General features: G+C 44.4%; 1 protein-coding gene and 1 long non-coding RNA gene across 12 annotated transcripts in view; one reads left to right on the top strand and one right to left on the bottom strand.

The window, feature by feature from the left end:
• The window catches only part of LARGE1 (LARGE xylosyl- and glucuronyltransferase 1), a 769,194-nt gene that overhangs the window by 169,569 nt on the left and 572,274 nt on the right, over window positions 1-27,351 (top strand). The gene's annotated exons all lie outside the window — the stretch shown is intronic.
• On the bottom strand, window positions 1,408-26,455 carry LOC134761171 (uncharacterized). 6 transcript variants are annotated; one of them, XR_010139466.1, is made up of 8 exons: window positions 26,359-26,455; window positions 24,923-25,064; window positions 14,899-15,018; window positions 14,338-14,417; window positions 7,256-7,502; window positions 6,093-6,135; window positions 4,726-4,924; window positions 1,816-1,949 (listed from the first exon to the last, which is right to left on the bottom strand). It is a non-coding gene; the product is annotated as an uncharacterized LOC134761171 (long non-coding RNA). The 6 variants fall into 6 exon arrangements; XR_010139467.1 differs by having other exon boundaries at window positions 4,726-4,921; XR_010139465.1 differs by lacking the exon at window positions 7,256-7,502 and having other exon boundaries at window positions 1,818-1,949; window positions 4,726-4,921.

The raw sequence follows: 27,351 nt of genomic DNA, 5'->3' as shown, positions 1-27,351 counted from the left end.
AAAACCATAATACTTCATCTATGATAGGTGTTTAATCAGTAACTGGTGATGCATTAAGGTTTTCTGAAAAGATAAGTTCAGAATGTCTGCTCTTTGTTGCAGGTTTCCTGGTTTTAAGTCAATTTTATTTTATTTTATTTCTTGATTTTGGATACCATTTAACAAAAGGAGGGAGGATTTTATTCAGAGGGTCCTTTTGATGTTTGAATAGGTCTCTTAATTTTAAGTAAAAGATAGCCATTTATGTAACTGCTTTGGAAAACTTAACCAAAGTATTACCAAGCAAAGCCAAGCATACCCCATGATCCCTTAGCTCTACCCCTAGCAATACACCCAAGAGAAATGCATGTAGGTGGGAACAAAAGACTAGTACTAGAGTGCTCACATCAGCGTTATTTATAATAGCACCAGACATGAAACTATGAAATGTTCATGAACACTAAAATGAGAATAGTGGGGCTGGGTGTGGTGGCTCACACCTGTAATCCCAGCATTTTGGGAGGCCAAGGCAGGCAGATTACTTGAGGCCAGGAGCTCAAGACCAGCCTGGCCAACATGGCGAACCCCCGTCTCTACTAAAAATACAAAATAGCTGGGCTTGGTAGTAATTAGGTAGTAATTAGCATGCCTGTAGCCCCACCTACTAGGGAGGCTGAGGCAGGAGAATCGCTTGAATCCTGGAGGCGAATGTTCCAGTGAGCCGAGATCATGCCACTGCACTCCAGCCTGGGCAACAGAGCAATACTCTGTCTCAAAAAAAAAAAAAAAAGAATAGTGGCACGTTTATATAGTGAAGTACTATAGAGTGATGAAAATGAAATTACTCTCAGCATTGAGCAAAAGAAGACATACACAAAATAATACATACTATAGGATTCCAATTATACCAAGTTCAAAAACAGGAAAAAATTAATGTAGGCTCTTACCAATCCGGATGGTGGTTAACTCTGGTAGGGAGGTTAGAACAGAGACTGGGGCAGGGCCCAAGGAAGACTTTGGGATGCTGCTAATAATTTAATTTTAATTTTTGTTTGTTTGTTTGTTTTTGTTTTGTTTTTTGAGACAGAGTCTCAATCTGTCACCCAGGCTGGAGTGCAGTGGCACAATCTTTGCTCACTGCAACCTCCGCCCCCACCCCTCCAACCCCGGGTTCAAGGGATTCTCCTGCCTCAGCCTCCCGAGTAGCTGGGATTACAGGCGTGTGCCACCACACCCAGCTAATTTTTGTATTTTTAGTAGAGATGGGGTTTCGCCATGTTAGCCAGGCTGGTCTCGAGCTCCTAACCTCAGGTGATCTGCCTGCCTCGGCCTCCCAAAGTGCCAGGATTACAGGTGTGAGCCACCACGCCCAGCCTTAATTTTAATTTTAACCTGTGTGATGACTATATAGCTGGGCTCACTTTATGATAATTCACTAAGTATTTCACTTAGGACTTGTTCATTTTTCTGAATATGTTATTTTAGTTTTCAAAAAACTATGCAAATCTTGATGGTAGCAGAATTTGAAGTGATTTTGTAGGTTTTGCATTGTTTTTAGATGAGAGGAATTTTCTTAACCTTTGGGATTTATGAATCTATGTCATTGTTGGACTTTGAAGTTCAAATGCTTTTTAAGAATGAAACTTTTCTTTAGAGATCATTGTTTAACAATTCTATGTAACAACATTGGCTTTTTTCCTTTCTGATATACCATTTGGACAGATATTCACCCTATGAGAGTGAATCACAGCACTGACTTCAAGATCTGAAATTTACTCATAAAAACCCTAATCTGTATGAGTGTTTTCATCAGTTGGAAACAACACCAGTGTTCTTACCAGCTCTTGCAATGACACGGCTCTAATTAATATTAAAACAATATTACTGCTTGATATTGACCCCAAGCCACATTAGGTAATATTCTCCTTTGTGTTATTCAACAAACATGCATTTTCATAAAATCCTTATTCCTGGAAATGGAAAAAAAAACCTTTTATTATTGTATTGTGTAAGATATAGAAACACAAGAAGGAAATGTACTATTTAAACTATAACGATAATGGAAACTGTAGCAATCATTTCTATTTATCGCATGTTAAACCAAGATTGGTTGCATCTGGCTTGCACTTGTGTTGGGTTTGGCCCCCCTACTGCTTTTACCATTTTTGAATTTGTTGCTAATGGTTAAACATTGGGAGATTGCACATAAAAAGTCATGATTTTTGGCTTTCCCTAAAAAAAATGAAAAGATCTGCAAAACCAGACCCTCATTTCATCATAGTAGCTACTGGCTGGAGCTGAGTACTGGCTGTCCATGTGCACAGTGCTCGGATGATCCATTTTGTCAGGGTCTCCATCCTTCCTTGTTGATCCCTGTGTCATCCCTTCACTGTTGTTTATGTAGAACAGCATTGAGAGGGAATCTGCTCTGGTATCTGCGTATGGCAGTGGTTGACCCTGTCTGGCTCACTTAGACTTTGAGTTTCCACCTTTTGGCCTGGTGCTGGGCTAGGAATTTTACATGTATTATCTCATTTACTCCCCCAAACAACTTCATCCTTGTCCCATTTTATAGATGAGGAAACTAAGGCTCAGGGACGTTGTACCGTTTGAGCAACGTCACCAAGATAGTAAGCAAGGGAGCCTGTCCTTGTCTAAAAAGGTCCTTTACTCTGCAGTCACTCAAGAACTTGCAGATATAGAAACAACTGGTAGATGACATTTCAAAATCAATATACTCAAGCTTTAGACAAGGACAAGACAAACCCTGAGACAAGTGAAAATGGGGTATCTTGGACAAAAGAGAAGATACACGATCTTCTGTGGCTAGCAGGATTCTTATAAGCCAGTATAATGAAAAAATTCAGTTAATCCTTTAATGCAGTTTGCAGTTTGCATTTTGTTTCTGTCATGGCCTCATACAATTAAGAGAAGGAACAGACATCAGGAGTCATCTAGGCAGACTTACAGCCTAAGCAGATAAAACTTTTGAAAATTACAGAAGGACTTTTTATAGGGCAAATGTTGATGGTTGAAGGAACATAGCCCCCAAGGACAAGTGGATGGGAGTTTGAATTTTAGTAGATACCATTTAAATCACAGAGTAAAACAGACAAGTTACTCAACATCATTGCAGGTCAGTTTCTTCTCCATAAAAAGGAGAGCACAGGGCTGGGCGCTGTGGCTCACACCTGTAATCCTAGCACTTTGGGAGGCCGAGGAGGGCAGATCACCTGAGGTCGGGAGTTCAAGACCAGCCTGACCAACATGGGGAAACCCTGTCTCTACTGAAAATACAAAATTATCCAGGCGTGGTGACACATGCCTGTAATCCCAGCTACTCTGGAGGCTGAGACAGGAGAATCGCTTGAACCTAGGAGGCGGAGGTTGCGGTGAGCCGAGATCGTGCCATTGCACTCCAGCCTGGGCAACAAGAGCGAAACTCCATCTCAAAAAAAAGAGGAGAGCACAACCTATAGCTTACACCGCTGTTATAAAGACTAAATGACCTATTATATCCGACAGTGGTCATTTAACAAATCTCTGTTTTTCCTTTCATTCTCATATTTTTCTAGAATCCTGGAAAGTCTGCTGGGAGGGATGCAAAACGTCACCCACCTGGTCCAGAGAGACCCTTGTTTTACAACTGAGGAACTGAAACCTAGAGAATGGTGATATAATGAAGCTCACGGCCTCAGCAGCCTTCTTTAGGCATTAGAAAGGGGCAGGGAGAGACTCCTAACATACTGTAGCTGTGGTTATAAATGTACTGGCACTTCCTTGTGAATGCATTGGCCATGTTTGGAGAAAATTAAATTATTTCATCAAAATGACCCGTAGTGAGAACTTTAAAGAACAAAGAGGAAAGGGCCATCCACTGATGCAGAGTTTAATCACTTTCCTAACAGATATGTTGGATGGGGCTGTCTAAGTCCCAGTCCTCCTTTTAAATGCTGTGTGTCCACACTGAGTCACTTAACCTCTCTTACTGCAAATTGCCTCTGTGTAAATTGGGGGTTTTCGCGAAGATGAAAATGAGTTCATGGTGCCTAGCATGGATTAGGTTTGCAGAGTCATTTTGTCTCAGCAGCTGCTTTGGATATGTTGACTATACTTCTGGAAGCAAGAGGTCGCTCAAGGAGTCAACAGAGTTGAATGTTTAAAGCTACATGGTGGGAGGTGGAGGTGGAGATGGGTGGATCACGAGGTCAGGAGATCGAGACCATCCTGGCCAACATGGTGAAACCCCGTCTCTACTAAAATACAAAATATTAGCCAGGCGTGATGGTGTGCACCTGTAATCCCAGCTACTCAGGAGGCTGAGGCAGGGGAATCACTTGAACCCGGGAGGTGGAGATTGCAGTGAGCCGAGATCACACCACTGCACTCCAGCCTGGCGACAGAGTGAGACTGTCTAAAAAAAAAACAAAAAAAACCTATATTGATAGGAAGAACCCTGGCCATGCCAAGATTCCTTCTTTCTGGGGTGGAGCCTTAGATAATGGATAGTTGGCTTTTTTTTTTTTTTTTTTTTTTTTTTTTTTTGGCTCCAGCAGAGGGCACTCAGTGCCCCATTTCTGGCGCACAGCCAGTGATGGATGCTTGAGGTGGTGTCCCAGCTGGGAACCCTCTCCATTGCACCTGTTGGTAACAATTATGATTAATTTGCTTGGCCCTCTTGGACATGAGCTTTCTTGATACATTGAAATAATCCCCCCATAACCTAATTAGGGAAGGAGGGTTTACCATTTCAGATGAGGTCACTGAGCGCCAGTGCCATTGGGTGGATCACCAAAGTTATTCATTCATTCCACACACACCGTCAGGCACTGTCTAGGGCACTGGGTATAGAGCCCTGAGCCACATGGGCAAGTCCCCTCTTCTCATGGAGCTTAGTTTTCCCAGTGGATGGAGGGAGATGATGATCGAACAACTTCATGCTCTGCTGAGTGTTGATAAGTGCAACAAAGAAAAATAAAGCAGAGTGAGATGGTAGTGCCAGGGCAATGGGCTTAGTGAGGAGTGAGGAAAGGGAAGTGCTGTGTTAATAGGGTGATCTGGGCAGGCCTCTCTCATAGGTGACATTAAGCAGAACCAGGTGGCGAGGGGAAGGAAAAGCATTTCAGGCAGGGAGAAGAGCAAGAGATGGAGAGTGCTTGGTGCTTTTGCAGGTTGCCAAGGAGGAGTCTGGGCGGCTGGAGAGAAAGAGAAGAGAGGAGAAGCAACATGGTAGATGAGGTCAGGAGGAGAAGCAACATGGTGGATGAGGTCAGGAACGGTAGGCAGGGACCTATCACACAGGCCTGCAAAGTGGATCTTGGCACCTTGGCCTCTGGCTTCTCATTCCTTGCTCTCCTCTCCTCGGGAAGCTTAGTCCTTGCAATCTGGACTTGCCTTTAGCTGCTAATCAAAGTTCAGAGGAACCTGAGAGAGTATTTCCTCTTCTTGCCCATAAGGAGGTCACCTAGATCTCTGGTTCCAGCATTTGCTAGATGCTAAGAATCACCTGGGGCATTTGTTTAACATATAGACTTCCAGTCCACCCCAGGGCACTTAATGAACAAGACAGCCCAGAATCCTGCCCTAGATCTACTAAATGGGGTTCCTCAGGGGAGGTGCCCAGGTGTCTGTATTTTTAACAAGTGCCTCTCTTCTGGCCCACTTGAAAAGTTTGACCTGGATTAAGTGCAGCCTCTGGGTTCCTGGTCTCAGCCCCTGCTCCTCCTCTCCTGGGCTCCAGGACTTGGATTTAATAATAACTAGCATGGTAACGACATCGCTGATGGAGTGCCTACTGTTTGTCTTGCACAACAGCCTCACTCCCTATTTTATCTCCTCTGACTTAAATCTTAGTTTTCACACCAAGTGCCTGGCCAATATATTGTTTGTACTTCTGTTAATCATTTATTATGTTGAATTGCACTTCATTTATATAGCATACTTCCTTTTTAGAACTTTCCTGTGGACTCTAATATCATTGCCTAGAAAAGTGCCCAGCACAAAGCGCCAGTGCCATTGGATGGATCACCAAGGTTATTCATTCATTCCGCTGGCAAAGTCATTGTTATTATTATTTGTTTGGATTTCACACACTTCAGATAGTGAGGACTCACCTTTCCGTAGTCATATCCGAATCCTTAGTCTTTGGCAAAATACCTGAAACAGAGTAGATGCTCAGTGAATCTTGAAGTGCCAGAAATAAAAATAATATTAGTTACTATTTATGGAGCATTTATTGTACATCAAGCACCAAGTCCTTGACTTGTAGTAACTAGTTTCTTCCTCAGAACTGTCCTATGCAGTAGGTGCTAATATTCTTATTTTTTTTTGAGACGGAGTCTTGCTCTGTCACCCAGGCTGGAGTGCAGTGGTGCGATCTCTGCTCACTACAAGCTCCACCTCCCACGTTCATGCCATTCTCCTACCTCAGCCTCCCGAGTAGCTGGGACTACAGGCGCACGCCACCACGCCCGACTAATTTTCGTGCTAATATTCTTATTGTGCAGATGGGGGAACAGAGGCACAGAGAAGTTTGATAATAGGTAAAGCTGAGATTGAACCCAGGCAGGCATGCCTTGTGTGATCTCTCTAAGGTTTCTTTTGTTTCTTAAATGGGTATGATTCTAGATCTCTTTTTTTTCTATGTAAAGCGGCTCCCTCCTGCTTAGTTCTCCATAGGGATTAGGTAGAGTTGGTCCTCTCCCTGTGTATGAATAATGCCTCACAGATCCTAGGAAATGTACTAGGTTGGAACTTCCACCCAGGCTCAGAGGGCTCGGTTGTGTCTTTTATCACTTTTCAAGCCATGCATTTTCTTTGCCTCCTGGGATCATGTGCCAGTTGCCTTGGCTCCTGTGGCTGATGGATGATTGGATCCAGCCTTTCAGGGCAGATTAGGGTCAGCCTGCTCCAAGCAGTAGCAAGAACCGGGCCCTTGCCTTTCCTCTCCTAGAAGCCGTACCTGTGAGTTAATGCTTCTCAAAATGCTGCACTTAGCTCACTTGAGAGCAGTTTGGGGGCAGATTGGTTCTTGGACTCTTCAAATCCCCAATGCAGGCATGAATATAAGCCTTCCGGGTGCTCAGATTGTCAGGGCACACACAGGCACTGGTTCTGAACCAGCACTGAAGGAGACAGGTCTGACAGAGACGAGCACCTCACCCACGGCTTAATTTCATGTTTTGGATAAACACTCAGAGGTGAGTGGCATGAAGGGGCGGATAAGCAAAGATCGCCGAGAGTGAGTATTTACAAAATTTTTTCATTTTGCTCTCACCAGTCTTCTTCCTAGTAGCTCTTGCTGCTCTGATGGCTCTCTGACAAATAGAAAGGAGGCTGTTTTCCCTCTGGTCCACACCTCTGCTCCAAACAGTCCCTGTATTGCATTCCAGATGCTTCAGTGACAGGTAGTCATCAGAAAGAGACCCTTGGATTGCATATTTTCTTGGTTTCTTCGCTTGTTCTGTTCCCTGGGTGAAATCCCTCGGCTCCTTCAGGCTTTGAGGCAATTCCTTCCCTTGGTCCTTAGTGTGGGATAATAGAAATTAACACTTGGTGGGGCTTTGCCGTGTGTGCTGCTCTAAAGCACTTGCATTTATGTTCATGACACATCACCCAGGGAGGCACTAGCATCACCCACCTTTTAGAGGGAAAGGCAGGTGCAGGATGTTGAGAAACTTGCCCTAGGTCCCAACCTGTGAGTGGCAGAGCCACTTGTGTGGCCTGGAGCCCACGTTCTCACCCACCACATACACGGTGCATCTTGCTGCCTGTCTTTCCTTCTCCTCCCTCCTTTCTATGACAATCATTTGGCTGTAGGTAGTTCCTCCCCTGTGCTGAGCACTGTACCAGTCAGTAGGAAACAAGGACAATGAGGTGTTTTCCAGGGCGTGAGCATGGCAGAGCCATCCAGAAGTCCAAGTGTGTCCCCGGTGCGATGAGAACACAGTACATAAGACCTAATAGGGCCCTGTAGGGCCAGAGGTCAGGAGAGGGCATCATGGCAGCAGGCATGCTCTGAGTACCCATGGAAAAGCACGTTGTCATTTAGGAAGACACAGAGGAGCCACATAGCCTGGGCAAGAGGGAGACTAGCAGCTCCCAGGTACGCCAAGCATCCCTATTCCATTCCCATCACAGAGGAGCATCCACCTCCTGGGAGTGGGGATAGTAGGACTGGAGTGGACATGGGCTTTGCAGTCAGAACACTCAGGGTTTGAAACCTGTCTGTTCCACTTAGCAGCTGGGTGACTGTGGGCTTGTCTCTTGCCTTCTGTAAGTTTTCTCATGTGTAAGTGGAAACAACAATACCGTCCTTACAGATGTATTTGAAAGTCTAAGAATGATGAGTTTTGCAGGCAACTGACACATATTAGGTTCTCAGCAAATTGCAGATACTTGTTTTATTTCTTTCGTTTTTGAGGAGATCATGTATTGATAAACTTCAGATCTGTGATTGCAAATAAAATAGGGTATTAAAAAAATCTGTTGCGGCACATAGTTGTTGCTCAGTAAATATAAAGCAAAGGCTTAATTTGCACGCAGTTGGACTGGATTCATAGCCAGCGGGGCATGATGGAAAAAGCACAAAATGAGAACTGAGAGTGGCTAAGTGGATTGCTCAGGGTCACTCAGCTGGTATGTGAAAGAGCTCACTTTCTCATTGAATCTCCACAACAGCCTTGTGAGTCAAGCTGGGCTAACGTTATCTGTCTCTTAGAGAAAATTAAAACCCAGGGAAGGTGAATGTCTTGTGCGAGTCAAATTACTGGATTGTAGAATAATGACCTTCATCACTAAATAGCCATGTGACAAGTCGAGGACTCTCTCTCCTCATCTGTAAAACAGGGGTGGTGATATCTGCCCGGAACACCTCAAAGAGTTGTGGTGGAGGTCAGATCAAAGAGAGATAATAAGCCTGGCTTCTATATAGAGAATGATCTACGGTGGTCAGGAATTTAGGCCAGATCACCAGCTGGGTAGCCAACATAGTTATCCAGATAAGCAGTGAGGTGACCTGAACTTAGATGGTGGCAGTGGCAATGGAGATGAGGCAGAAGTGGCTGCCTGGGGATAGGTTTTGGAGGTAGAGGCTTTAGGCCTTGGTGATGTTTGGGTTGTGAAGGAGAGAGAAAGAAAGAGTCAGTGATGACTCCAGGTTTTGACCTGAGCGAATGGATACTGGCAGAGAGGTCGGTGGGAAGAGCTGTGTGGGACGACTGGTCCATGGCTGGTTCAGGACATATTGATAGCTGATCAAAGATCTGACAGTGAACTTCCAACACGCTCCTACCTGGGTATATTAAGCCATTCTTGCGTTGCTATAAAGAAATACCTAAGGCTGGGTAATTTATAAAGAAAAGAGACTTATTGGATTCACGGTTGTGCAGGCTATACAGTCATGGCACCGGCATCTGCTTGGCTTCTGGGGAGGCCTCAGGGAGCTTACAGTCAGGGCGGAAGGCAGAGTGGGAGCAGGCGTGTTACATAACTGGAGGAGAAGCAGGAGAGAGAGTAAGGGGAGGTGCCATACACTTTTTAAACAACCATATCTCACAAGGATTGCACCAAGAGAATGGTGCTAAGCCATTCATGAGAAATCTGCCCCCATGATCCAAGCCCCTCCCACCAGGATCCACTGCTAACATTGGAGATTAGATTTCAACATGAGATTTGGCGGGGACAAAGATCCAGACTCTATCACTGGGTGTTGGAACTCTTGAACCAGTGACATCCAATAGTGAGGTAAGCTAGAAGCCAGTGTCAACCATCTTTACTAGGAAAACAAAAAAAAAGACATTATTTGGAAAGAAAGATTGGGATGCCTTTTTAAAATTTCCAGTGTAAAAAAGACATTGTACTTTTGTTTTTATTATAAAGAAAAATCTGGTTGAAGTAAAGCTGAAGCGTCTGCGTGGTTTTATTAGGCAGTGCTCTTGCCATTTGGTAGGGTAGGAAGTGCAGGGGTTCTTGTACCAGAAGACCTGGGCCCTGAGTTTGATGCTGCGACTCGCTGGCTACATGGCCTTGGAGGGGTCCCCTGACCTTTCTGAACCTCAGACCAAGTGGGCTCCTAGTCCTTGTTCTAGGGGCTGGTATGCCAAGTAAGGTAACTCATACTACATGACAGGTTCGTTGCACACAATGTGCTCGGTGCAAGAGGGTTGATGAGTGAATGATCGCCTCCTTTATGAGAACAGGATAGGAATGAACAGCTACATCATCACATCAAGAGTAGTCACTGATGCTTGTGGAGCACTTGCTATATGCTAGGTGCTGTTCTCTGTAATTTACTTAGATTAACTCATTCCGTCCTCACAACCACCCCGTAAGGCTGGTCCTATTATCCCTGCTTACAGGCGAAGAAACTGAAGTACACAGAAGTTCAATGACTTTCCCAAAGTCACTCCCCTGGGAAGTAGAGTTGGGGGGACTCCACGGCTCACCATCTTGTCTCCAGGGACCGTGCTTTTGCTTACCACGCTGTATTGTCTCAGCATGTAAAGAGGAACCCTTGTTAGCCCCATCTTACCTATGAGCAAACTGAGGCCCCAAATGGTTAAATGAACTGCAGAAACACAGCCAGTTGGTGACAACTGGTACGTTCTCATTTGTGAGTGGTTAAAAGTGGGGTATCTGAAGCTGGTTCTGCTGGGACCCTCAGCCAAGGAGCAGTTCTTTGCCTGAACAGAGGTTCCATCCATCTGGAGGGTGGGCATGGAACCCACTCACATTCTCTTGCACACCCCTCCTGGCTCTGGGCTTTGGAAAGGTTGGATTTCTTGCAAGGTGATTGCAGGACCACAGAGCTCTTTCTCTCTTCCTGCTGCCGTTCCAGGCACTTGGCCTGTGCTTTCTCAGTGTCTCTGTTTCTGTGCGGTCGCTTTCACGGGGTCCTCCCTTCATCCTGCCTGTGGCATCATGAGAAATTATGGTCATGGGTATTTGCAGGCTGTGTTGGTGCTGCCAGAAACCTGCTCTTCTCGCGACTCCAAGCCCAGCGGTGTTGGGTGCAGTTGTTGGCTCCGCATTTCTGCACTTGGCTCCAGCACACTTGGGTGTGTAGGAGAGTCTCAGCTCCCTCCACCAGAGATGTTTGCAACTAATCCGGGTGACTAATATTTGATGTTTCAGTTGTTGCTCTTTCTATAGATATTTATATTGCTATCAACCTGTGCCTTGAAGGTTAAAACTGGCTTTTGGGCCTCTTTAAACCACCTACTGTGCTTTGCACTTAGTGGGAATGCATTCAGTAGTTGAGGTGGTGTTCCTGTTTCTGACACTTAATTTGCATTTTTAACCTACCCAAGGGAGCTTGTTATTGCATGATCTATCAGGTGAGCTATTGTCAAGACTGTAATCTAATTAAATGCTGGGGTCCAGAAGCCTCAGTGCTTATAATGTTGCAGCGTTTATTCCACACGTGTGGCCTTCATGCTCAGTGTGCTGCTTATCATCCACACAGCAGACATATTTTGACAAAGGCTTGCCTTCTTTTATGAATCCCAAACTAGTAGCCTTCACATTTGCAATTTTCCTTCTATTTAATGAAATGGTTCCAGATCATTCTGTGACAATCGAAGGTAAACATTGCTCTGCACAAGACCTGCTCTTCTGGGATTCTTCCATGCCTCTTTCGCATTTCTCAAACTCTTAGGCCCAAATGTCAGATGGTGTGGGATTTGCAGAGTCGGGAATCCTGAGCATATTTGAGTTGAAAATTCACACAGCTTGAGTGAGTGAGGATGGAGGTGGCAGGGGAGGGCATGAACTGTTTTTGCTTTTATTTAATGGCGCACCTTTGAGAATGATCTTGTGGCTTTTGAGCAGATAAGAGCGGGTTGCAGGACTTCAAGGTCTCCATAGTGGTTTGGTTTGCACCTTTCTTTTTGGATGTGGAGGTTTCCCTTAGGTGGCCAGCTGATTTTTTGGTGCCTCCATTTATGCCCTAACCCCTTGTTTTTCTCTTAGATCATTGCATACAGAGCACATATTTATTAAGTACCAAGTATACCTCTGATACTGGACTAGAGTCCAAGAAAGACACTAAGATTAAGACATAGTTTCTGTCCTGATGAAAATTGTTCTTTTGTTAGTCTTAGGTGATAATGACCTTTCTCCGTGTGGTCATTTTCTGAAGATAATATAGGTCCTCGGAGGAAACCAGGAGATGAGATGATGGAAACACTGATTAATGAGTAAAAAGAGAAATTATAGAAAGGTGGGAAGCAAGAATTTAAGGCTGAGAGCAGTCTTCTTTTGCAGGGAAGGACCCACTATTGGCATTTAGCATACTTGCTATAATAGAAGTATGTGTGCTGGTGTTCAGGAATCCAGAAAAAGGGACACCTAAGTATCTGGGGACATCCAAGAAAGCTTTCGTGGAAGAAGATGCCTCCTGGGCTGAATCTTGAAGCATGACTAGGATTAGGCCAAGGAGAGGAGTCAGAAGACCATGCTTGAGTCCTGCTGTTGTTGGGCTCTCCAGGAAGCGATGGTAAAGGTCAGTGTCCTGAGATCGTATGCCAGATGTGGTATTAGAGATCAGCATGTTTAACCCAATCAGTCAGATGATCCCAGTAGGAAAAGCAACACAGCAAGTCTGAAACACTGTATCATACCACACAGTGCTTCAGCTCTCCAATTTCTCTGTTAGCTTTTGAGCCCTGCAGAAAATCAGCTGTGTCTTTCTACATTCAGGGAGTCCTTCTCTGCTTCTGTGCTCATACCTTGAGGTGCTCTCATCTCATCCCCGGCCTCTTTGCATGTCCTCATCTTTGGCTCTCAGTGATTCTGTATTAATAGCAGCGATTAAACTGCCTCATCTCATCAGGGAGGAGATATTAATCTTCATCAGGCCCAAGGAAGAGCTTAATTTTTTCCTGCTCTTCTCCTCTCCCCAAGCTGCCCCACTGAGCTCAGGCGCTGTCAGCTGCACCACTGTCTGTGGGACATTTAGTGATCTGCTTCTGCAAATGCGTTTCAGTGAGTTCACTTCTCTGACTCCCTCCCTTAGCCTCCCTGCACCCAGAGCTTCACAGGCTGTAATTGAAGACCACTGTCAGGAGAGGGAGAGAAGGGGAAAAATACTCCCTCAAATAGAAATTCCCAACTTCATTGTCTTGCGTGGCTGCAGGGTAAATTAGTCCAGGACAGTACCGCAGCTGGAAGCTGAAGGCTTTTTTGGTTTATGAAATCCTATTCAGCCCTTGGAGAAGTATGCCTTTTTTCATGCTATGATTCTGCGATTAGCTGTGAACTGAGGATGTCAGATGCCCAGGGGCAGGAATAGGAGACAGGGAGGCTCCAGAGTTCATCAGGAAATTAGGATGGAAAAGAGCTCTTCCGGAAGCCAGGCATCCCAGGCTGGTCCTGCCGGTGTGCACCAACAGACAGTGATAACTCAGCACCCATCAAGTTTCTATACGTGCCCAGTGAGCCCAGGGCTGGCACGGTGAAGAACACATGGTATCTCACTTAAACTTGACAAACTTGCCAGGCATGTACTGTTATTCCATTTTTCCAACAAGGAAACTAAGGCCTGAGAGAGTAAGTACCTAGGCTGAGGTTACATGGCTTGCAAATTCTGTCTTAGCTTTCTTCAGTCTTCCTGTCATACTCTGCCCACTGTATCTAGGATGACTGTATAATGTCTTGTCCAAACTGGAAACTGTTAAGAATGCAGGGGGGGGATAGGGACATACATGGGGAGTGGTCCATGGAAACTGGGAAGCATGGTCTCTCTTTTTTTTGAGATGGAGTCTCGCTCTGTCACCCAGGCTGGAGTGCAGTGGCGTGATCTCGGCTCACTGCAAGCTCCGCCTCCCGGGTTCACACCATTCTCAGGCCTCAGCCTCCCGAGTAGCTGGGACTACAGGCGCCTGCCACCGCACTTGGCTAATTTTTTAGTGTGTTTTTAGTAGAGACGGGGTTTCACCGTGGTCTCGATCTCCTGACCCCGTGATCCACCTGCCTCGGCCTCCCAAAGTGCTGGGATTACAGGCGTGAGCCACCGCACCTGGCCCTAGCATTGTCTCTTACTACTACCCAACCTGGAGGCTGAGGGATGCTTCTGTGCTCCTTTGGAAGCAGAGCTAGCCAGATGGACACTATTCCCCCTTCCTCATTTCTCTGCTCTCCTCTCCTCCCATCTGAGTCATCTGAGGCCCCTGAGTGCCCTGCTGGCTTTCCAGATGCCTGATGCTAGAGAGCCTGATTAGTTTGCTTTCACAATGAAGAATCTCAAATAACCACTGCCCCTTTGCCCAGCAAGCAGCCTTCATACCCAGACCACCTCCTAGGATCTATTTAACTCCCTCTCCTCTGTGGGATTGGCCTTTGTTCAGCCTTTGAGCACACCTGGGTTGGGGAAATGGTTCTTTTTCCCAGAATGGGCTTTATTTGCATTCCACCAGCAATCTTCTTACTCGGAGGGATTCCTGGGACATTAAATTAGTAGAAAATGACATTAGCGCTAAGAACCAAATTCGATTACCTGAAATACAAGTATTATTGTAAGAAATAAAACAACCTCATCTCCACCTCCACACCCCCAGATCATACCCTCACACTGAATTGTATTAATGCCAGTTTCCTTTTAGTTGCTAGCTTTGTGTGTGTGCGTGGCAGATTGTCTCAGAGGCACAGAGTGTATAATAATAGTACATGTCCGCACAAGGCGAGCTCTTACAGGGTTTTTCCCCATGTAATTTGCCGGCTCTTTTGGCTGTGGTGTGTGAATGTGAATTCTGGCAGAGGCTTGTACACTCTGCCTTTACACAGCCCCATCTCCCTAGAATCCAGCCACATCACTACTCACTTTTTCTTCAACTTGACAGTTATTTTTAATGCCTTTATTGTTGCCCCACTGTTTGCTTTTTCTCCAGGAAAGATTCTACAGTGAAAGCTCCATCCACTTACCCCTGTACTTGAAGCCTTGCCAGACTCTTCACTCTTTGCTCCTGGAGGCCTCTGCTTATTCCTCTGTTAGCGCTGATCTTTAGGTAGAGTGCTGTGCACACAGTTAGTGTGTGATATATCCTGAAAAATGGAACAGTGATATCACTACCTCGTAACGCTGTTATGGACTTCAGTAATGCACCTAAAGCACAAAAATAGAGCCACGTGTGTAGCAATTAATATTGGCAGTTAACGCTTGTTATGACTAAATGTTGGGAAAGTGTTAAAATGCCAGGACTTAGCGTGTGTTGCTTCCACAAAACTGACAGCTCTGGGAGGGCAGGGCTGTGTCATCTTATTCCATTTTGCGTCCCCAAAACCAAAGACAGAGTACCTGGTAAATGCTCAGTGAGTTCAGCTGAGTGAATGAGACAAAAGCCCATGTGGGGAAGGGAGGCTTTGAAGAAGACATTCTATTCCCTATATACCTGGGGTAGGTTTCGAGGGTGGAATGTAGGGCCTGAGATTCATCAGAAACAGTTATGGGACAAATAAGAAGCAAATGACACAGGGTCATTTCAGACTGCTGCACATCTGAATCTGACTGTTCACATGGGGGTGCCACAGTCTTCTGTGAAGAGAGGGGAGGATCCCTTCTGACCTACACAGCATCCAGGTCTTCGTGCGTGTTGGGGAGGTTTGACCTGTACATCTTTTGTGGGAAGCCAGAGTCATCTGTTGACATTGAGGCAGAGAACTTGCTCTGAGTCCATTGATGCCTGAAACTCCTTTTGTGACCATGGCAAGTTATTTATCTCCTTTCTAGAATCTAAAATATGGTGGCTTGGGGTTGGGGGAGTTAAAACACACTTTTTATGGATTGCTATCCTCTAAAAAGAGTAAAAATGAAAACAAGTAAATCAACCAAAAGATCAGAGCTAAAGCTGTGAGATTCTTAGAAGGAAACATCAGAATAAATCTTTGTGACTTTAGATTAGGCAACGGTTTCTGAGATATGACACTAAAAGCACAACCAACAAAAGAAAAAAATAGATAAATTGAGCTTCATCAAATTAAAATCTTTTGTGTTTCAAAGGGTTCCTTCAAGAAAATTAAAAGACACAAAATAGGAGAAAATATTTGCAGTCATTTATCTGATAAGGGACTTATGTACAGAATAGATGAAGAACTCTTATAACTCAACAATGAAAAGACAGATAACCCAATTAGAAAATTGAGTGATGGATTTGAATAGATATTTCTCCAAAGAAGATACACAGGTTGTCAAAATGCACATGAAAAAATGCTAAGCATCATTAGTTATTGGGGAAATGCAAATCAAAACCACAATGGGGTACCACTTCACACTCACTAGGGTGGCTGTTATCAAAAAGATAGAAAATAACAAGTGTTAGAGAGGATAGGGAGAAATTGGAACCCTTATACATTGCTGGTGGGAATATAAAATGGAACAGCCACTTTGGAAAACAGTTGAGTGATTCCAAAAAAAGTGAAATGTGGAGTTGACGTGTGGCCCAGCAATTCCACTCCAGGTATCTGTGCTCAAAAGAACTGAAAACAGGTTCTCAAACAAAAACGTGTACAAAATTTTTCAAGACAGCATTATTCATGATAACCAAGAAGTGAAAACTACCTGAATGTCTATCAGTTAATAAATGGATAAACAAAATGTGGTCTAGCCATACAATGGAATGTTATTCAGATATTACAAGGGATGAAGTATTGATACATGCTATAACATGAGTGAAATTTGAAAACATGCTAAGTGGAGGAAGCCAGATACCAAAGGCCACATATGTACTTGTGATTCCATTCATATGAAATGTCAGAATGGGCCAGTCCATAGAGATAGAAAATAGATTGGTGGTTTTGAAGGTTTGGGGAAGGAGGGAATATGGGGAGGGTCGGGGTTTGTTTTCTGGATGATTAAAATGCTGTGGAATTAGATAGCAGTGATGGCTGCACAATTCTGAATACCCTAAAAACCACTGAAATGTACACATTAAAAGGGTGACTTATTTGGTATATGAATTATATCTCAGTAAACTTATTATTTAAAGAAGATAAATGGAGCTGCTGAAGGCAAAACAGGACCAGGAGACTTGGATCCCCTCATTCACCAGTTCTTTCAACCCTCCCTTTCCTCCACGGCTGGGGTATTTTCTGAGATACCTTTGTTGGGGAAGAAAAAAATCAATTTTCCCTCTACTCTTAGTTCTTAGCTAGGACAGACCTCTGTAACAAAAGATAGATTAACAGGAGAAAATCAAACAGAAGTTTATTAAGGTGTGCATTTCATGTATGCAAGGGGGACACCCAGGGAGTGCATGGTTCTCAAAGAGGTGGTTTAGAAATCCAGCTTATATTGCATCTTCAACAAAGAACAGTAAGTTTTTCGATAAGTAACAAAACAAAGGAAAAAGGCTTCGAGTCCCTAGCTGCAGTAACTGCAGGAAGGCAAATATCAAATACATGGGAATTTGTTAAGCAGATTCCTCCAGTGCCTTCTCCTGGCTGAGAAAGGCCAAAGCTTCTTTCATGATCAACCTTTGTCCTTCCTGGAAGAAGGAGAGAAGGGACACTGCTACCTTTGTAAACTGATGTCCTGCTTTTAGGCAGGGCAGAGAGCTTTTATTCTGTTTCTTCTCAGTTGTCTCTCATTCAAAATAATGCTTTTGCTAAAGTGACATATTTTGGGCTGGCAGATTCTGATCTCCTACACCTTCCAAGTTCCAGGAACATGTTTTGGAGGACTTCTATGGATCCTTCCAACTTGGATATTATGTGTTTCCAGGAAACAGATGTGAGGCATTCCATGGTAGCCAGAGGTAGCATGGAAGATGTTTCCTTTTGCCTGTGTCTCTGAACCCCTTACTCTGAAGGGGTGTGACCACCGACTCTCCCAGTTTAAATAGAAGTGGGAGAAGGTCTTTGTGATGACTTTCCACTTAGTTTATAGACCAGTCCTATACCAGAGCTGAGGCCAGGATTATTAGGAAAGAGAAGCATGAACCCCAAACTCCTCTCTCTCATTGAAACATGAAAGCTAAACAGGGCTTCCATGCAATTTCCTAAGACAAAGAGAAACAAGCAAGAGAGAAAGCAAAAAGCCCTCCCAGAGATGGATAAAGAGTGTTTCAAAGCACAATACTACTGTTGTTTTAGTTCCTCTCGTAAAACTCTTCAGTGGTCTCTCACTACTAATAGGATGAAGTCCAGCCTCAAGGCCTCTCTCATCACCAGTGTCATCCCTCACCTCTGCACCAGCTCTCCCATCCCATGGTCTCCCATCCTCTGTTCCTTTGACCACATCAGTACCCTCTTCTGCCATCCTTGTAGGCAAGCTCATGTTCCTCTTTCAAGATCCAACACATCACTGTGGTATGGATAGAATTGTGTCTCCCACAAAAGATGTTGAAGTCCTAACCCCCTGGTGCCTGTGAACGTGACCTTATGTGGAAAGAGGGTCTTTGCAGATAATCAAACTAGGATGAGGCCATTAAGGTGGCCGTAATTCAATTTGACTGTGTCCTTGTGCAAAGGGGAAATTTGGACACAGAATGACGTGTACAGAGGATCAGATGATGTGAGACACACGGAGGATGTCATTTACAAGCTGAGGACTCCTGAGGTTATTAGAGCTTGGAGAAAGCCCTAAGCGTATCCCTCCCTCACACCCTTCAGAACCAATCCTGTTGACAGTTTGATCTCAGTCTCCTAGCCTCTAAAACTGTGAGGTAGTACATTGCTATTGTGTAAGCCACCCAGATTGTGATTCTTTGTTTGTTATGGCAGCCTTGGAAAACGAATGCCCACCATCTCCATGAATGCTATGGTCTTTCTGCTTCTCCCCAGCAATCCATTCAACAAGCCGTGTCCCCTAGCACTTTGTCGTTTGATTATTATACTTAATTTACATTATATTCACTGCTGTTTGTCTATCTCCCTAAATACACTGTAATGGCAAGGTTTATTTCTTTGCATTCCCAACAACTAGTGATTTACCTGTCACTTAGGAAAGATGTGGCTGGATGGATGGATAGATGGATAGATGGATGGATGGATGGGTAAAAAAGTAGTCTCTTGATTTCTTCATTCCAAAAGAGAAAAGCCAACTTGTATCAAAGCTCAAAGTTTAAAATGCAGATTAACATGTGAAAGATATATGTGTCATCTCTATTTGAGTCTCTTTGGCAGGCAATCTTAAGTATGCATTTCCCAGTGTAAATAACTCCGGATGTGTTAAAAAGTTCACCAGTGTTTAAGTTCATTAAATTAATGTTGTCATTTTGAGCTGCCGAGTGTGTTGCAGGTTGTAAGCTGTTCATCACATTTCTTTAATTTTGCAGTAGTGTCATCTTCAGGAATGTGGGGTGTATTAAAAATAGAAGAGTTATTTTATATCAAAGAGCCCGGGACCAGGAATTAAATTACTAGAGTCTGCCACTTAATGCTGTGTGGCTTTTATTGATTCTTTCATTCAGGAGCGCAGCTAAAATCTGAGAGCCCACCTTCTGCCATGGACTCTGTCGGGCATGAGAGGTGGTGGCCTAATACTCTGGGGTTGTTGCAAGATTAATGAAGCCAAATTCACGAGCAGCATGATAAGTGATATGGGGGACATTATCATAGGGGGCCATGGAGGCATGGATAGAGGGCACCCGGCTCCAAGTTGGTCATCAGGAAGGGCTTGGTACAGGAGATGACATGAACACAGGAGGTGCTTTGCCTGCCCACAGGTGAGGGGGTGGGTGGTGTTCCAGACTCATAGAAAGGCAAATGCAAAGACCCTGAGGCCCATTCTGGGACTTGAAGGCAAATCCCTAGGAAAAGGGCCGAGGTGAACGGCTGCCACAGGAGAGTGTGCGAGTAGCCTCTGGTGGTGAGTGCTTCGAAGGTGACTGCAATCTTCTGGATGCAGAGATTCCAGGGGGCTTCTGATATGTGCAGTCCTATACATTCAATCTTTTCCCCATTTGCAAAGAATTTGCTTACTTAGCCTTTCATTACTCACCTATTCTTCCATTTCTGGAACACAGACTCTGGTGTCTGGTACTGTGCTCAGCACTGTGCATGTGTCAGTGAATCAACCAAGCCTCCTGGAGTTTCTGTTTGGAGAGGAGGCCTCATATTCTCTGTCAGCTTTCCAAATCTTGTTCACTGTGTTCCTGGATCATAGGCTGGTTCCTTCTACCCACTTCCCATGTGAACTCCTGCCCCAGGGCCTTTGCACTGGATTCTAGTACTGTTCTACTGCCCTTTCAGATCACTCATTCTTCTTCAGGGCATCCACAGGCTTCCTGGCCCCCAGCTTCCTGTTGCAGGTCTCTGGCAGAAGATCAGCCAGAAGGAAAGGAGAGAGGCCAGGGATTCCCCAGCCCCGCCCCCTCCCCAGGCTGCTTCTCTGAGGGCAGAAGGAATGAAGCAATGAAGACCACAGCTCCTGCACACGACCTTTCTGTGCTGTTCTTGTGTATCATTCCTAATCTCCTTTCTGGGACCACTTCAGGCCTAGAGGTGACTATCACTAACCTGGGGCTACCGAAGCTCTTGTTGTTTCCCTAAGCCCTGCTTTTCTTTTTTGTTTCATGAATTTACTGCATAATAGATAAGGTGATTTCAGAAGACATAGTATAGCTGAATAAAAGCAAGGCATTTGAATGCTTAATCATTATTTTCCTGTAGAGAAATATGGTCTGAATACAAGGACTTTTAAGTAGATTAATTATTGATTCAGTGACTATATCTAAAGCTGCCTTGTTTGTTTTTAAAACGACTTTATAGAGGATGAATGACATACAAAAAGCTGTACATATTTAATGTGTACAACTTGATGAGTTTGCAGATAAATGTACACTGGTGAACCCATCACCACAGTCTATAATCCATCACCTCTGTTTCCTCCTGCTCTCTTTATTTACTATTAGTGATAGGACTTAACATAAAATCTACCCTCCCAGCAAACTTCAAAGGCTACGATACAGTATTGTTAACTACAGGCTCTGTGTTTTGCAGTAGCTCTCTAGGACTTACTCATCTTGTATAACTAACATTGTACCCTTTGAATAATACCTCCCATTTCTTCCTCCCCCCAGCCCCAGGAAGCACCATTCTACTCTGTTATTACACACTCTTCAAATTACCCAGTTTGAGTATGGCATCTTTTTCCTGCTACAGCTCTGACGAATACAGTTAGCCATTCCCTTTCCTGAATTTAACAGCTCTGACAAACTAGCTATTCCCTTTCCTGAATTTAACTTCCTCAGATATCCAAGTTTTGCCCCAATATCACTATCTCAATAAGTTCTCTTGGATCATCCTACTTAGAAATGCAGGCCGGGCCAGGCGCAGTGGCTCATGCCTGTAATCCGAGCACTTTGGGAGGCTGAGGCGGACGGATCACGAGGTCAGGAGATCGAGACCATCCTGGCTAACATGGTGAAACCCCGTCTCTACTGAAAATACAAAAAATTAGCCAGGCGTAGTGGTGGGCGCCTATAGTCCCAGCTACTCGGAAGGCTGAGACAGGAGAATGGCGTGAACCTGGGAGGCGGAGCTTGCAGTGAGCCAAGATCACACCACTGCACTCCAGCCTGGGCAACAGAGCAAGACTCCGTCTCAAAAAAAAAAAAAAAAAAAAAATTGCAGGCTGGGTGCAGTGGCTCACGCCTATAATCCCAGCACTTTAGGAGGCCGAGGCAGGTGATCACCCGAGGTCAGGAGTTCCAGACCAGCCTGACCAACATGGTGAAATCCTGTCTCTACTAAATACAAAAAAAATTAGCCGGGCGTGGTGGCGCATGCCTGTAATCCCAGCTACTTGGGAGGCTGAGGCAAAAGAATCACTTGAACCAGGGAGGCGGAGGTTGCAGTGAGCCGAGATAGCACCATTGCACTCCCTCCTGGGCAACAAGAGTAAAACTCCATCTCAAAAAAAATAATATAATAAATAAAAAATTATATAATAAATAAAATAATAAAAATAATGATAATAGTAATAAAATAAAATAGAAATGCAACTCCCTCTCCACTTCTCATCATTCATCCCTACTTAATTTTTCTCCTTACCACTTTTTAATATGTTGTATAATACAGTTATATTACAGTTGACCCTTAAACAACATGGGAACTAGGGGCGCTAACCCCCTGCACAGTCAAAAATTCGTGTCAGCTTTCAAAAACAATTGTATAGATACATAGTAGGTATATAGATTTACAGGGTGCATGAGTTGTTTTGGTACAGGCATGCAATGTGAAATAAGCACATCATGGAGATGCATATAACTTTTGACTTCCTGAACATTTGACTCCTCATAACCTACTGTTCACCAGAAGCTTTAACAGTAACAGTTGATTCACATGTAGTTTGTATGTATGTTATATATTATATTACTCTTCCAGTAAAGTAAACTAGAGAGGAGAAATTGTTATTAAGAACATCAAAAGGAAAATATATTTACTATGTATTAAGTAGAAGCAGATCATCATAGTGGTTTTCATCTTCATCTTCATGTTGAGTAGGCTGAGGAGGAGGAGAGATTGGTCTTGCTGTCTCAGGGGGGGCAGAGGCGAGAGAAAATTTGTGTATTTGTGGACTCATGCACTTTAAACCCGTGTTGTTCAAGGGTTAACTGTATTTTGGTCTCTGTCTCCCTCAACACACACACGCATGCATGCACACACACACATGCTCGCATGCATGCACGCACACACACACTTCATGAGGGCAGGGACTTCTGTCATTTCCATACCTCAACAATGAGACTCATGCCTGGCATCTTATAGGTCATCCATAAATACTCGATGAGGGGAGAACGGGTAAGCATGAGAGCCTCTACATGTGTGTATGCTAACTCATTTGCTTCTCTTGACAGCCCTCCTCAGGAAGCAAAGATAAAGATCTTAGCAACTGTAGGAACCAAGGTTTAGGGAAGGGGCTAGGGCCGTGTCCATCACGTGTTCCTGTTGTTGATCTTCATTGTCCTTGATATCGCCTGTTGTTTGCGAATGGGCTTTGCAGGCCCTTAAATAAGGGCACCCAGCTCTTTGAGGGATTGGTGGCATTTTCAGTGGAAGTAAATGAAAAGCCTCCTAATGTGGCTACTTCAAAGCAGGCCAGAGTCATTAGATGGAGGAAGTCTGGTGGGTTATACCCTAACTGATCATATTATTAGCACATTTATCTCCCATGATATTGAGCACAGCAAGTAAATTTGATTCCTCATCTTCTGGAATGCATTAGTGATAGTTTATATCCCTTGAAAGACTGAAGCTTAACCCATTTCCCATGACATTGTTCAATGTCCCTTCTGTCAAAGGAGAGAGACCTAATTCAACTCATGTCTTTTTCTCTTCCTTCTGAGGCTGCCTTAAAATTGGATGGTTGATTGCAGTCAGTATCTTTGGCTGTGACTTCATGTAATTATTTCCTTCCCAATTCCTTTCCCCATTGCATATTGCCTTTTGCTTAATCTGCACTTTGGTGTTCTATATACATGTGTTTTAATTGTAAGTTAACTCATTTTGGGGGAGGGCAGGAATTAAGGTTCATATTATAAATGAAACAAGAATTCTTATCACTATATCATCGTCAGTTCATCATCTCTATGCATTATTTTATGATGACACTACATAAATTGGTTTCCTTTCTGAAATAAAAGCTTATTCCAAGAATGCCTTTTTTTTTTTTTTTTGTGATGGCAGTTAATACCCTTGAGCTTCTGGATCTTTTTACAAACATTATCAGACAAGTAAAGAAAGCTGGATATTATTTCTTTGGCAAAGTAGAGAAAGCTGAGGCCAACGGTAGGCCAAGGACTCACTCACCTAATACTATATTTACTCCCTTCTATCCATAACTGTGTCTTTGTAGACTTGATAATTATTGAGTGTCTGCCTCATGGGTGTAGACCTATGGGTCCTGCCCTCTAATAGCTAGTGAGGAAGTGGGATGCAGCAGGCCAGTCTAGTATAGCATCCTACCTGCCTAACAGGCATTGCCTCCTGGGAGTGGGTCTGTCATGGAGTGTCAGGGACAACTTCCCACAGGTGGTACTTGGAAGAAATCCCCTGGAAATGTGTCTCTGTTTTTTTTTTTTTTCTTTTTGGTGGTGGGGGTGGAGATGGAGTCTCGCTTTGTTGCCCAGGCTGGAGTGCAGTGGCGTGATCTTGGCTTACTGCAGCCTCCGCCTCCCAGGTTCAAGCGATTCTCCTGCCTCAGCCTCCTGAGTAGCTGGGATTACAGGCATGCACCACTGTGCCTGGCTAATTTTTGTATTTTTAGTAGAGATGGGATTTCACCATGTTGGCCAGGCTGGTCTTGAACTCCTGACCTCAAGTGATCTGCCTGCGTTGGCCTCCCAAAGTGTTGGGATTACAGGAGTGAGCCACCGAGCCTGGTCGTCCTGGAAATTTTTTAATTTGTGGGATAAAGAGTCTGTAGGCTGGAGGAATAACCTGCATGTGTGTATAGGTGTAGATGATGAATATGGGATACTACAAGTGGAGTTCGGGCTACTAAAGTAGAGAGGAGCCAGATCATGTGAATTGAGTAGCACAGTTGATGTGAAGTCATTTCAAGGGCTTTGAGCAAGAGATTGCTGGGTCAGACTTGGGTTTTCTCTCTGTTTATGTGGACACTTGGCCTTTGATATCAGGGCTTGTGAGTGCAGATCCATCTACCTGACCCCTGAATGCCCCTTACCTGTCCTCAGTCCTTTGATCTCACCTCTCCTCCCTGCTGATGTCTTCAATGCTGGCCCTGCTCTGCTCAAATCTCACCTGCCCTGATAAGCTTCCCCTGACCTTTCCAAGCCTCAGGAAGTCCCTGCCTTCCCTGACTGTCTTTGCCTTGGTTTTCTGTGTTAGCCATTTAGAGAGAGGAACTAGTTTCAGGTCCCGCCTTATCAGCCAGTAGATTTGTGATGTCACGTGTATCATGTGATTCTTCTGGGTCTTACTTTCTGCATCTATAAGATGGACATGATAATAATACTTTCCAGACCAAGAAGATAAACAGACATACATTTGTATTCTTCCTCAAGCAAATGTGAATTTGTGCTTGATCACCTTCCTCTTAAACAACATTCCTGGTGGGGATTGAAGCCACAGGGCTCTAGTAAGCTACATCTCTCTCCACGTTCTGTTTTCCATCTTTGCTGACATTGCTGTAGGGTGGTGAGAGAAACAGGGCATTAGATACACTCTTTTACTTTATCTGGTTTAGCAAAATATTAGCACCTTTATGGGTCTTGGTTTCCTCATTGCGATATATACAAGAGTAATACCTACTACCTCCTTTAATGTGAGAATTGAATCAGATGGTGAATGGATCACCCTCTGTTCAGTGCCCCGCCCCAAACAGATGCTAATTAAATGGCTTAATCAAACCAGCTCAGGCTGTTACTGGATGTCATCCCTTGGTACAGTCTGACATTTCTTGATTCTTGTTAACAGCCCTATAACAATATTGTCATAAGAAATAGAAAACATCATTTTCTTTAGGGACCAATTTGGAGCCCATCCATAACTGTCTTCCAGCTCCTCCTGGCTTCCCCATGTCACCTTGACCTTCAGGGAGCCTTGTTTCTGCTGCCGGCCTTGACCCATCCGTGCTAGCCATGACAAACTGATTCTCCCTACCCGGCTTTTCCGAATCTACTCACATCTCATCTCAAAACCTCTTTCTCTCATCCATATTGCCTTGCTTTCTCATTCCTTTGCCATTTAGTAGGTAATGATTTCTATTAAGATGATCATCAGGATTTATTGAGCAGAGAAGTAGATATTGACACTGACTGGGAGGCATGATCCGAGTGGGGAGGGAATTCTGTCCCTGCACCCCAATTCCCCCAGTCTTGCCTGCTGCTTATAAAGTTAGCTGGAGTCCCAGTGTAGTGCCCCATCTGTGCAGGAGGGAAATTGCCCACCTTGGGGCTGGCCAAGTAATAGAAGCTTCACAAATGCACCATATTAAAAAGGACTTTGCACATCTGGCATTAGAATATTTCCAGCCCTGGCTCAGTGCTTGGCACAGGTGGCTGTTCACAGATATTTTTAGAAGCAAGGAAAGGAGGAGGGGAGGAGTATATCATAAGGCATTTGGCATCTCCTGCCTTTGCTGAGTAAAGGGGAAGGAATTTAGGATTTGTATGGTGAATATTACCATGTGTTTACGAGTATTTATATAAAGCTAATATTTCAGCTGCAGGGAAAAACTTGTCCTGAAGATGTTAAAGCTGGAAGTCAGTGATCTTCTACACCTCCTGGAATTTTACAGCTGTGTGCTCTCAGGTTTAGAGTAAGGAGGGGAAGGCCCAGGGCCATGTGTCATTTCTTGGCAGAGCTTGGCTTAGGACTACTTTTCATCCATTCCCTGTTCTTTTCCATATTTCCCAGTTTTCCCATTTTTGTCTCAATCTGTCTGCCTATCTGTTGCACTCTACCCATCTATTTATTTACCTGTCGGCTTCCATTGTTTGTGCTCTAGAATGTTGCCCACTGTGATCTTTTGGGCAAGTTAATGTGTCAGGGCCCAGTTTCCTCGACTGGAAAAAAGAAAAAAGAGTAACTGTGAAGATAAATAGTGATTTATAAGCGCTGGATTTTGGGGGCTGGAAAATACTTTGTTATGGGGGGCAGGGAGGCTGTCTTGTGAACTATATGACGTTTTTGCAGCTTTCCTAACCTACTAGGTACCAGCAGCATCTCTCCCCTGATTTGTGACTCCAAAAGTGTCTCCAGACATTGCCAAATGTCTCCGGGGCAGGGGGGCAAATTGCCCCTGGCTGAAAAGTACTGGCATAGAGTAAGCAATTACTAAATATTGTTTAAAAAAAACACTGTTGTTATGACTATTCTGCAGTTATTTAATTTATCTGAAAAGTGTTCATTTGGTGCTTACTGTATATACTGCAGAGCACTGAGCCCTGAGAGGCAAGTGAAAAATGTAAGCCTGATGTTCTTGCTTTCTAGGAGATTACTATGTGGTTCACAGTCACACACCTGTGAATGGGCTTCCAAGGGGGCTTTGAACGTTTTGTTTCAACCTAAATTTAGCAAAAGGACAATTGTGAGGCTTGAGAGGCATGTTTGCATGCTCCCAGACCTTCTCTTTGGGTTCGTGGTCCTCCCCTACCCTGCCCCTTTTGATTACCAGTGAATGCAGCAATGGCGACAGGTAAATGACCTTGTTGGTTGGTCCTCTAGTTCCTGATGAACCCTTAACTGGGAGGGACTGTCTGTGAATCAGAGCAGCTGGCTCTTTGAAAAGAAAGGCACTATTGCACAGTTGCTGCTGCTGACCGTTGCATTTAGAATACCGCCCGAGGCCAATGGGCAGGTCACCACCCTGTCGCCTCTGTGCTCCTGCCTCCCAGACCACATCCTGGGATTCTTCCCTCGCCCCATGCAGTAGCAGAAGGAAGGGTGTCACTGAGAGACTCTGCTCAGACC

This window comes from Pongo abelii, chromosome 23 (genome assembly GCF_028885655.2).
Source record: "Pongo abelii isolate AG06213 chromosome 23, NHGRI_mPonAbe1-v2.0_pri, whole genome shotgun sequence".
In the NCBI taxonomy this organism is placed as follows: domain Eukaryota; kingdom Metazoa; phylum Chordata; class Mammalia; order Primates; family Hominidae; genus Pongo; species Pongo abelii.
The sequence above is the reverse complement of the archived record's forward strand: the minus strand, read 5'-3'. Positions and strand labels throughout refer to the sequence as shown.